Raw genomic sequence first — 11036 nt, forward strand, 5'->3', positions numbered from 1 at the left:
AAAAAAAAAAAAAAAAAAAGCCAATAGCCAGAAACTGAGTCTGAGAGTTGACTGGCTTCATTTCTGTAGGCTGCAGGGCTGTTACTTCCTACAGAGAAGTTGAGTGACATAATGAACAAAGCCCAGGGAGTCATGTGACCTGGATCTATTCTTGGCTGTGCCACTGACCATGTGTGACCTTGGGCAAGTCACTTTTTATCTCCCATCTCAGTTTTCTCCACTGTATAACTAGAAAAATATCTTGTCACATAACTAGAAAAAATCTGGGCACAAGAGTTACTGTTGCTCGCTGCTTGAAAAAACATTGTTTTTTTTTTTAATCTACCACAGTTTTCCTTAAGACAATGTGGTATCATGGAGTTTCAGTTCTTCAAATAATCATGACAATTAGAATTAAATTATGTTTTTGGAGCTTAAAATTAGGACCAGCTGAAAATAAATCAGAAAGTGATCTTAACAAAAGGCCAGTACCTCCATTATGTGTGATATGTTTTATTCATATTTACTTGGGGTTGGATGGGTAGGAAAGAGGGAAAGCCCAGCTAGTCTCCTGTAAGTAGAAGGTAAAGGATGCTACAATAGAAATAGAAATAATGAGAGATGAGGACATTGGCAAACAAGGACAAGACTGATGCCAATTCTGTAGATGAAATCCATTTTCTGCAGAACTGTGGGCTTTTAAAAAATTATTTGCAAAGCTCTCCAAATACGAGCTAGGCTTAGAAAATTTTCTAAAGTGGCTGCTTTCATCTAAAAAGAGAAAGGATAATAATTTTAATGCCTAAAAAAGCAACTCTTGCTTTTCACTATATTCATACCCAGAATACTGAACTTTATTTATGGTTTATCCTGCTTTGAAAGTTTAAAATGTTTTAAAACAGGAATGTTCTCTGAGGCTTACTAGAGCACAGGCAGAAAATAGAAAGCAAGCCTAACAGGTAAATACTATCCAGATTTCATTGAGAGCCAGACCCTTAAGCAAACACATAAACCTCTATGGTCCTTGATTTCCTCATCTGCAGAAGTACAGTACCATTTACCTACTTCACAGAGGAACCAGCATATTACATAACCAAAGGAAGGAATTTAAGTCTTCTGTATTAAGCCAAGAATGGACACAGAGAAAACATACAACTCATGCTCACTTGAGTCTTGCCCTTAGAAAAGACTTTGAGGACATTTTTCTCAGAATAGAATATCAACGAGCTACGTGGACTCCATAGTGTAATGGTGAGAAATCAGCTTTATTAGTACTCACAGGGCTGAGACCATAGGGATGTGCTTTTGGTTAGTGAAGAGATCAAAGCAGCAATGCACACTTTGAAAATGGTAACAAAGGTTTTATTCACTGCCTCTTGGGGACTGAACACATTTAGACATAACAATGTTTGCCCAGTTGTAATTCTCACAGAGGAGAAAGACCATTAAATACTATGACAGCAATTCTTCCCAAATACTTTCTCCATTCTGGCTCAGCAACCCTTACAATAGCAAAGAGCAAAAAAATCTGCTCTTTGATACTTAGAGAAACTGCGAAGAGATTGAAAAGAGTTCTTGAAACTCTAAAGAAGAGATTTTAGAGAGCATGAGACAGTGTTACAATCACCTGTGTGCTGCTCAAAAGATGCTATTCATTCAACTTCATTTGCCCAAATATTAACACTTGGTAAACCAAGAGGTTTCCCAAAATTACTATAGTGAGTGAATCACCAGGGAGGGCTTCTCCTAATAAGTAGACAGTTCTCTTTCTCTTTGAAAGGTCCTTACTTTTCCTTCCCTATTTCACAGAAGACATCACTAGAGAAAGCACCTAGGCCTAGATGAATGTGGATAGATACTCATGTGGGCAAAAAACAGAAAAACAGGGCAACTATGGCTAGAGCAGTGTTTAACAACAAGCACTGCTGTCTGATGGATTTCTAGACTACTGGTCTTCAGATCATATCATGTTCTCCAAGCTTCTCTAACAAAAACATGAATTAGAGCACTCCTACTGGAAAGCCTATGGCAGGGGTGTGAGGACTAGTGTCCTGGCAGCAGCATCCTAATGGTGTCTCCCACCCCACTTTGACAGCCTTATCTATCCTCCCAGTTAGCCTTCTGGCTGTGCCTGCTACTTCTCCATTAATGGCCAGATCCTGATGACAAACATGAACATTAAAGAGTCCTGGCTACCTCCAAAATATTTTCCCCAATAGCCTGTCACTTGGAAGACCACAGAAAAAAAAAAATGTTATTTAATTTGAAAGGTGTTCATCATTAGCAGTGACCTATGACACTTTAGGAGAGGTAGGTAGAGTTCCAATAAGATGGAACATAAAACAAGTCAGTATTAAGGAAATGGGAGATGAGTTGGTTAAAGAAAAAAAGCTTAATTAGCAGTCTGCCTCCTAGAGAAGTGCATTACAGAGATCTTGGTCATTTCAGGGCAGTGGTGAGGTAAGGATGTCCACAAGGAGGATGAACTCTCTTCTCTCTCCCCCATCCTCAAACATGCAGTAAGGCAGTATTTGTTGAAAGCCTAATAAACACAGAAATCCAGATAACTTTGGGAGATTTTTTACTCTTAGCTAGGGAACTTTAGAAATGCAAGTGAGAGGGAATGCTCCATTTCCCAGACCCTTGCTTTATAGGCTGACAAGGTAAAGAGGTTCATTTCCTTCTTTACATCTTCCCACTTTAGTAATTACTATTTTATAAAGCATAGAGTTGATGCTTTGTCAGCACTTCAGCACAGACACTAAATATAGGGATGCTTCAGTTCCTTCACAAGGCCAGCCTGTTGGTGCAAGCTTATGTTAGCTGCAGGTGAATACAATTCCCATAGTTTAGCATCTCTGCAAGATCAGGCAAATCAGATTAACAGCTGTAATTCTGTCAACACAGGCTGGGACCTGTTGAGAATTAAGCTGATTTTTAAGACAAAGGCCATGTATATCAAAATATAATGGCTACTATTAAAACCAGGTCCCAACAAGAGATTATGAATAACCCCTAAACATGGTCATATTACCAATAGTAGCATCACTACAAGGTATGAAATATCCATTATGAATTTTCACACTGATATAAATAAAGTTGTAATAAGAAAACCATTAAAAGCAAGAACATCTAAAACACATCACAGCTTGGGATGGTGTGCATGAATCCAAAACTTTAGCATAAAACTAGATTTCAAGGCATGGTATATGAGATAAGAGAGAAGCATTTCTCAATTTTCTATCAAGAATGTTTACCATCATCACATCAAGTTCCAGTCTGCCCCCACTCCTCTTCCTCTGGGAACAGCTCTACAATTTTATGTCGGGAAAGGGAACATGACCAGGATATGAGACCTACCCTTAGAAAATCATAGGACCTATGGGACCCCATTCCCTTGGCCAAAGCGTTTAGTCTAGGCAGGGTTAAGCCTGTGACAAAGGCTTCATCAATCACAGTCAGTGCATTGAACACTCAGTGAGAAAGAAGAAGCCTAGTACAGGCCTAGGGGCCTGGGAATTTTCTCTAAAGCTGCATATTTAATGTATCTCAACTAAGAAGGCTGATGAGAGAAATGTGTGTCCAAACACAGGTGGCTTCAATAGCAGCACCTCTCTAAGATGTAGTGCTGTAAGGAACCTGAAGACTACCATACCCCGTTTGCACCAGTTCTGAGACCTAAAAAAGATAGAGAAAGACACTGGAAAAAAGTGGATACTCTTTTGGGAAAGAAGACTGGCGTTTTTCATCCTTCTCAGCTAGTAGTATTAATAGCAGTTACCATAAATTCCCCACTTATAATGTACCAGAAACTACTGAGCATTTTACCTATATTATCTCATTTAGTCCTCACACCTTCTCCTAAGAGACAGTATTATCCCTATTTTACAGACGATAAATTAAAATTAAAGAGGCAAGCAACTTGCAAAAATCTGAGGTAGTCAGTGGCTGGTCAAAGATATGAAGCTACGTCTGACAGGTTTATGAGTTTAACCATTATAATATATTGTCTCGCAACTCCTCTCCATTGCTTTTCTCCATTGAAGCCACTGCTTCTTAGTTCCTGCAATATGTCTAACTATCCATTGGTCCTGCTCCTGGACTATAACAGAGTTGAGGAAAAGGAGACTAGTGTCTAGATATCTGATCAAGACAAGCTGGGGCCTCTTTGATTCATTGTGGAAGCAACATCTTCCACAATGACAGCTAATCTGGTATGCAATCTCAGTTTTACTGTTTTCCCTCCCAAAAAAGGGTTAATAAGTCTGCAATCCAAGAGATTTGCAGTAAGCCCTAGAAACAGCTGAGCAATAGCTGTTGAATCCCATTGGTGTGCCTATAAGATGCTACCTGGTGTAGACAACAGGATATAATTCTTTCTCCCAGAAATTTAGACCTCTCCAGCACACACACACACACACACACACACACACACACAAGATGGCATAGCAGATGATGACACATGTCCCATATGCAAACATGAATAGTAAACATGCCTCAGTACAGCTGGAGCCAGTGGCAGAAAGTCAGATTGTCTGCTACTCGACCTGATCTTCTTAAAGGATTGGGTCTGGACATTCACCACTCCCTGACTGAAACACCGTATATATACCACAGGTTCAAACTCTGCATTCGGTCCATTCAGAATGTGTGAGTGCTAACATGGAACCCTCCAGCAGACAGCAAGCAGAAATTTGGATGATTAAAATAAAGGGTTTTGTTTGGCAATCTCAATTGCAAATGAGGATAAGGAAAATTCTCCCAACTCACACTCTGCTTCCAGCTGCTTGTCCTTGAGTTAAATGAGGGCTTGGCTCTGGCCTCACGGGGCAAGGGCACTGCTTGTTATTTGGTGGTGGGGGAGGGGGTTGAGGGATCGGTCAGCACTTACATGCCTTTGGAGAATCTGCCTTTACAGAACTTGAAGAGTTCTGATGGAGGAACAGAGATGCTGTGATAGTAGTGGCCTTGGAGGTGGTGGTGGTGGCGATGGTGATGATGATGAAGAAAACGGTGATGATAAATGTCACCTATAAACGCAAGCACAAAGCAGCAACAGATACACTTCTAGTCATTGCCAACCATAGTAATGAAGCTGCTTCTGTTCTCGGTCCAGTCCCATTGCGGTGCTCCCCCTCTGCGCTAAACACATCCAGCTTCAAAAAAAACCGCTGTATCTCTCCCTCCCCCCGCCCTTCCGCCCTCCACCTTTCCTGTGCCAAGCTGGGAATGAGACTGCACTGGCGGGTTAAGGGGGCTGGGACCTGCGAGGTTCGACAGGAGTTCTGTAGTGAGGAGCGTTGGGATGACCCGGAGGGCCCACCAACGCACTTCGGAGCAGAGTGGTGTGGAAGCTGAGGAAACCACATAGAAGGGGAGGAAGATAAGCTGACGGGGTAAATAGACTTGATGCCTCATTCCAAGAACCCTGAAGCCGCGGGGGAAGGCGGGGCAGGGAGCCTTTGGTCGGGAAGAAAAGATACGGGCAGATGGCCAGCAGAACAGACAAGACTCTCTTTACCTGACCAGGTGCAACAGCCGTAGCGGCTGCAGCGAGGATGCCGCGCTCCAGTCCAGAGCCAGAGCCCGAAGCGGCCGCTGCGCCGACCTCCACCGAGGCCCCGCCCTCTCCCCGCCCCTCAGGCAACAGGCCCCGCCTTCCTAGCACGCGCCGGCCTGACAAGCTGTTTGGGGGAGGTGAGTAGTAAACTGATAGGCAGGGCGCAAGACCAGTGGAAACGTAAAGCGGCTGGAGAGGTGGGGCGGGAGGCAGTGGCGCCCAATCAGCTGCGGAGCCGCGCGGCCTGACTACGGAGCAGTCCTTTGGCGCTGTCTGTTCCGGGCTGCCGGATTGGAGGCGGTGGTCTAAGAAGGACAGCCAGGGCAACAGCTTGTTAGTCTCTCGCTTCTTGTCCCCAGCTTGCCTGTTTCCGAGTGCCTCTCAAGGCGCACGCTCTGGACCTGTTCAAATGAGGGAAGGGAACCGGTCTGTAACTCCCACAATTCCCGAGGTTCCCACTTCTCCAGATCCGGCGAGGCCGTTTCGCTCCAGTGGCCGGATCTAACCCCTGGCCCCTGCACCCTGCCCTCAGCCTAGCCATTCTTGATGGTAAGTGCTAAAAGGAGCAAAGGAGGAGAACTCAAGAATCCACACGTAAGCCCAAACCCTGACATTAGTCTTTTCCCCTCGCATCTCCTGTCTACACTGCCTCCTAGTAGCTTTTTAACCAGAACTGCTGGATGGCGTGTAAGTTACTTTCACTGGTTGAAATAAACGCAAAATAGGTTTACGCTGAGATAAGGGTAAGGGCCTTGGCGATCTGAGAAAGAAAGACTGAGTCCGAATGTCAAGAGGCCTGGGCCTCACGAGGGAGTTTCTCTGCTTATTTGAACACCGCAGAGTTGAAGATCTTGTTACTGCTATTTCTGTGCTGGTGAATCAGTAGAGACCTTGATGCCAAAGTACTGTTTTGTCCCCAAGTGTCTAATCATTACTGAATGAACTACCTTCAAACTTTTCCTAAGAGGATTTGAGGTCTTAATGTCGTTGAGATTTGGAATGTGATTTGAGTGACACTGAGATCTTTTCCAAGTAGGCAAGGCAAGAAAGGGCATTGTCTTTAATCTGCTTTTGGATAAATGCAAACCGTATTATCCATTTAGTACTTGAAGACAGAATTTTGTCCTGATAGATACTGTTTATAAATAAATAGGAACATTTTGGGAGGTATTTTTAATGTGACTTTTTTCACTATTTGTTTTCTAGAAATAATAGTATATGGGAATTCTGATTTATTCTTATTCATAATATTAGCCAAACACTGATCGGCACTTTATTTATTTGTTTATTTAACACAGGGTCTCACTCTGTTACCCAGGCTGGAGTGCAGCGACATGATCTTGGCTCACTGCAGCCTCAACATCCTGAGTTCAAATCATCCTCCCACCTCAGCCTCCAGAGTAGCTGGGACTACAGACGTGCACCACCATGTCCAGCTAATTTTTTTATTTTTTATTTGTAGAGACAGGGTTTCAGCATATTGCCCAAGCTGATCTCAAACTCCTAAGCTCAAGCAATCCTCCCTTCTCAGCCTCCCAAAATGCTGGGATTACAGTTGTGAAGTACTGTGCCTGGCTCCATAGGCACTTTATGTAGATTATCTCCTTCAATCCTCACATATTCCTCTTGTAAATTCCACTTATAGATAAGAAAACTGAGGCTCCCAAAGTTCAAATAATTGGCCTTGGGTCACATTGGTAGTTAGTAGTATAGTCAATACTAGGTCAGTACATCTTCTGCCTAAAAATCATTATCATCAGTTAAGAGAATAAGAAGACTCAGTGCAACTCTTGATTCTTTGATGTGTTTTTCTTTTTACCTGAAAATTGTCATAGAGGGATCCAGTTTTCACACTATTGACTTCTTGAAACTGCAGCCTCAGAAGCACCTCTAAGATTGAAGCACCACTTCTGAAATGTGTTAGGAGCAAAGCGAGTCAGCTTTGCTCATGGAAGGGAGCTGAGATTTGCTATTGTTTGGAAGGAAGTAAATTTTTGCAGGGCTTGAGTCAAACTAGGTTTTAATTGATGTAGAAATCTTTTAAAGTTCACCCACAGAACAATATCATGGTCATACGAACTTAGTCCTAGAAAGGTAAAAGGATGTTAATCCAAAGTCTTATTCCAGCATTGTTTCAATAGCTTTCTGAAGAAATTCCTAAATCCTACTCCATCGTTTAATCAAACCTGGAAATATGTACTTGCTTTAAGGTTGGTGGGGGGAGGGAGTTGGAGGTATTTTATAGAGAAAGAAGAAGAAAAGTGTTTTCCCAAAGAGGCTATTTATAAAGACTAAATAAGTCAAAGGTTATAGATCAACATAAAGGCATACACTAATTAACAAGTTACTGGATTTTTTTTTTTTTTTTTGAGACAGTTTCACTCTGTCATCCAGGCTGGAATGCAGTTGTGCAATCTCAGCTCACTACAACCTTTTCGTCTCAGGTTCAAATGGTTCTTCTGCCTCAGCATCCTGAGTATCTGGGACTACAGGTATTTGCTACCACATCTGGCTTTTTTTTTGTCTTTTTAATAGAGATGGGGTTTCACCATGTTGTCCAGGCTGCTCTCAAACTCCTGACCTCAAGCAATCTGCCTGTCTTGGTCTCCCAAAGTGCTGGGATTACACTGTGAGCCATCATGACTGGCTCGTTAGTAGAATATTTATGTGCTTCTTGCTTAATAAACAGTTACTGGCCGAGAGCATGGTCCCAGGAATTTGAGACCAGCCTGGGCAAAGTAGTGAGACTCAATCTCTACAAAAATAAATGTTAAAAAATTAGCTGGGTGCAGTGGTACATACCTGTAGTCCCAGCAACTTGGGATGCTAAGGCAGGAGGATTGCTTAAGCCATTGCCCTGTAGCCTGGGTGACAGAGCTAGACCAGGTCTCAAAATAAAAAGATAAAAGATGAAAAAATAAATAGCCACTAAGTGCCTAATATATGTTAGATACTGTACTAGACTCTGGGGATATCCAGTTCAATAAAGCCCATTTCCCCATGGAAATGCACAGCCTAGCTGAGAACACTCAATCTGGACCATACTTTAAGAGATCAGTTTATCAACAAAATTGCTAATCTTTACAACCACCCAGCAGGGTAGGTGTTATTACCACCTCAAGGCTGAGGAAAGTGGGACTAGAGAGGATAACGACTCACTTGAGGTTGCATGTTTAAGAAAAAGTCTTGACCCAAAATCATTCTGACCTGGAGGCCCACATTTTCTTTTCTTTTAGACCGAGTCTCGTTCTGTGGCCCAGGCTGCAGTGCAGTGGCACGGTCTTGGCTCACTGCAACCTTTGCCTCCCGGGTTCAAGCAATTCTCCTGCCTCAGCCTCCCGAGTAGCTGGGATTACAGGCATCCACCACCACGCCCAGCTAATTTTTTGCATTTTTAGTAGAGACAATGTTTTGCCAAATTGGCTAGGCTGGTCTCGAACTTCTGACCTCATAATCTGCCCACCTCAGCTTCCCAAAGCACTGGGATTACAGGCATCAGCCACTGTGCCCGGCAGAGGCCCACATTTTCACAGTATACCATACTGTCTTCCTAAGAGAAAAAGCTATCTCTAATAATCCTTAACGAAATGTGTTACTCCTAAAACATGTGAAATATATGATACAATGCCTATGAATTTGAAATTACTAAATTTGGTCAATTTGCTTATCAAAGGGAACCAAGAAAATGGAAATAATGGTCCCTGCCTACATAGGGCTTAAGGTACTATTTACAGATTCTCCTTTGAAGTCCCCAGGGTTAAGTAGGATTTCATGAGATTCCCCATTTATTCTTGTGTTATTGTATACATATATTTTAATATATAAGTACATATACAATTAATTTTAATGTATATTAATACATGTAATAATTTTCATTCAGGATTCCTGGCTCATACCTCCCCTAGCCATTGTTGGTCTTTTGTTATATTGTTGTACATGTTAGGCTTCAGGGCCAGGCCTCAGAAAACAGAATCTCTCTCCTGCCCTATCCTTATCTGCTCCAAGGCAGGATTTTAATCTCCCCACTTTCTGACTGTGGGTCTTAAGACCCTCCCCATGGAGGTTCCCATCCTATACACTGGAAGAAGAAATGCTGACATCGTGAAGCTTCTGTAATAGCCCAAGAGGACGGGGTGTGGAGAGCTTTTAGAGAACTGAACCTGGAGAGGCTGCAGGAAGGTGAAGAAAAACTCATCCATGTTCTAGGAGGATGGCGCAGCCCAACTCCTGGGGACAGAAGCTCCCACACTTGGGACCCTTGCAGACCTCACTCTATATTAATTTCTTCATCTGGCTGTTTATTTGTATTCTTTAAAATATCCTTCTTAATAAACTGGTAAATGTGTTTCTGGGTTCTGTGAGCTGCTCTAGCAAGTTAATCAAACCCAAAGAGGGAGTCTTGGGAACTCCACCTTAAAGCTGGTTGGTCAGAAGTTCCAGAAGCACCCCAACTTGCAACTGGTGGGGCATGGAGAGGGTGGTCTTGTGGGTCGGAGTCCTCAATCTAGGGACTCTTGACACTGTCTCTAAGGACATAGTGTCAGAACTGAATTGGAGGACACCCAGCTGGTGTATACTGCTTGGTTTGGGGGAGAAACCCCCCCACGCCTTTGGTTATAGAAGTCGTCTGTGTTGATGTTCATTGTGGTGGTGTGAGAGCAGAGGGAAAAGGTGATTTGAGAGAGTTTTTCCAAAGCAATCCCCAAACTGTTTTCTTTGCCCCTTAGTTCATGTCCAGTAAAATTAGTTAGTGCAGATCACACCTAGGTATGTGTGGCCAGAAGACCTCACAGGATTGACCTCACCTGCTTATTGGAAATGCAGAATCTCAGGTTCACTCCAGACATCCTGAATTTAGACTGCATTTTAATAAAACACCCCTAAGTGATTCCTGGGCACTAAAGCTTGAGGGCTGGTTAATCTGAAAGAAATGAATCTAATAACTCTAGCAGCTTTCTGCCCATAGAGGCTTGCTCCTGACCCTGGACTGCACAGGAGAGGAGAGGAGGAGGAAGGGAGAGGAGGGGGGATGGGAAGGAGGGGAGGGAGACATCTGCAATACACATATTCACGCAGAGGAGCATTACCTCCAACAGCAAGAAATATTACTGCCCACAGATTGCTAACTCTAACTTCTCTCAAAAGATTAAACCATCCCTTTCCTACCAAAAGAGGAGAAAGAGAAGCTTAAGCCAAGCTTTGCACTAGATGTAACCTATAATATAGCTGGAGCTTCCTAGGCCTGTTGCTATGACCTACAGTCAATGAAAGCCACAGATGTCATAGTTCAACCAATTAGTGCTTCCTTTGAAAGAACAAGGTATATAGGTCTTTCCAGCATTAAGCTGCAGGTCAAATGCCACTTCCTCCATGAAGCCGTCCCTCATTCCCTTTCAGTTCATTTCCAGTTCTGTGTTTCCATATCATGTTGTTTGTACTTCCTTTACCCAGTTGCCCCTCATAAAGGGCTGCAGACATATTTGTTTTCTATCCTGGA

The 11036-nt window shown here is 43.0% G+C and overlaps 1 protein-coding gene across 1 annotated transcript in view; it reads right to left on the reverse strand.

The window, feature by feature from the left end:
- FMN1 (formin 1) overlaps positions 1–4982 on the reverse strand; it is a 421043-nt gene extending 416061 nt beyond the window's left edge. The window contains exon 1 of the mRNA XM_017539536.2: positions 4871–4982. The gene's annotated coding sequence lies outside the window, so the exon portion shown is untranslated. The remainder of the gene's footprint in view (positions 1–4870) is intronic.
- Between the last annotated feature and the right edge of the window lie 6054 nt (positions 4983–11036).

This window comes from Cebus imitator, unplaced genomic scaffold (genome assembly GCF_001604975.1).
Source record: "Cebus imitator isolate Cc_AM_T3 unplaced genomic scaffold, Cebus_imitator-1.0 Scaffold119, whole genome shotgun sequence".
In the NCBI taxonomy this organism is placed as follows: Eukaryota; Metazoa; Chordata; class Mammalia; order Primates; family Cebidae; genus Cebus; species Cebus imitator.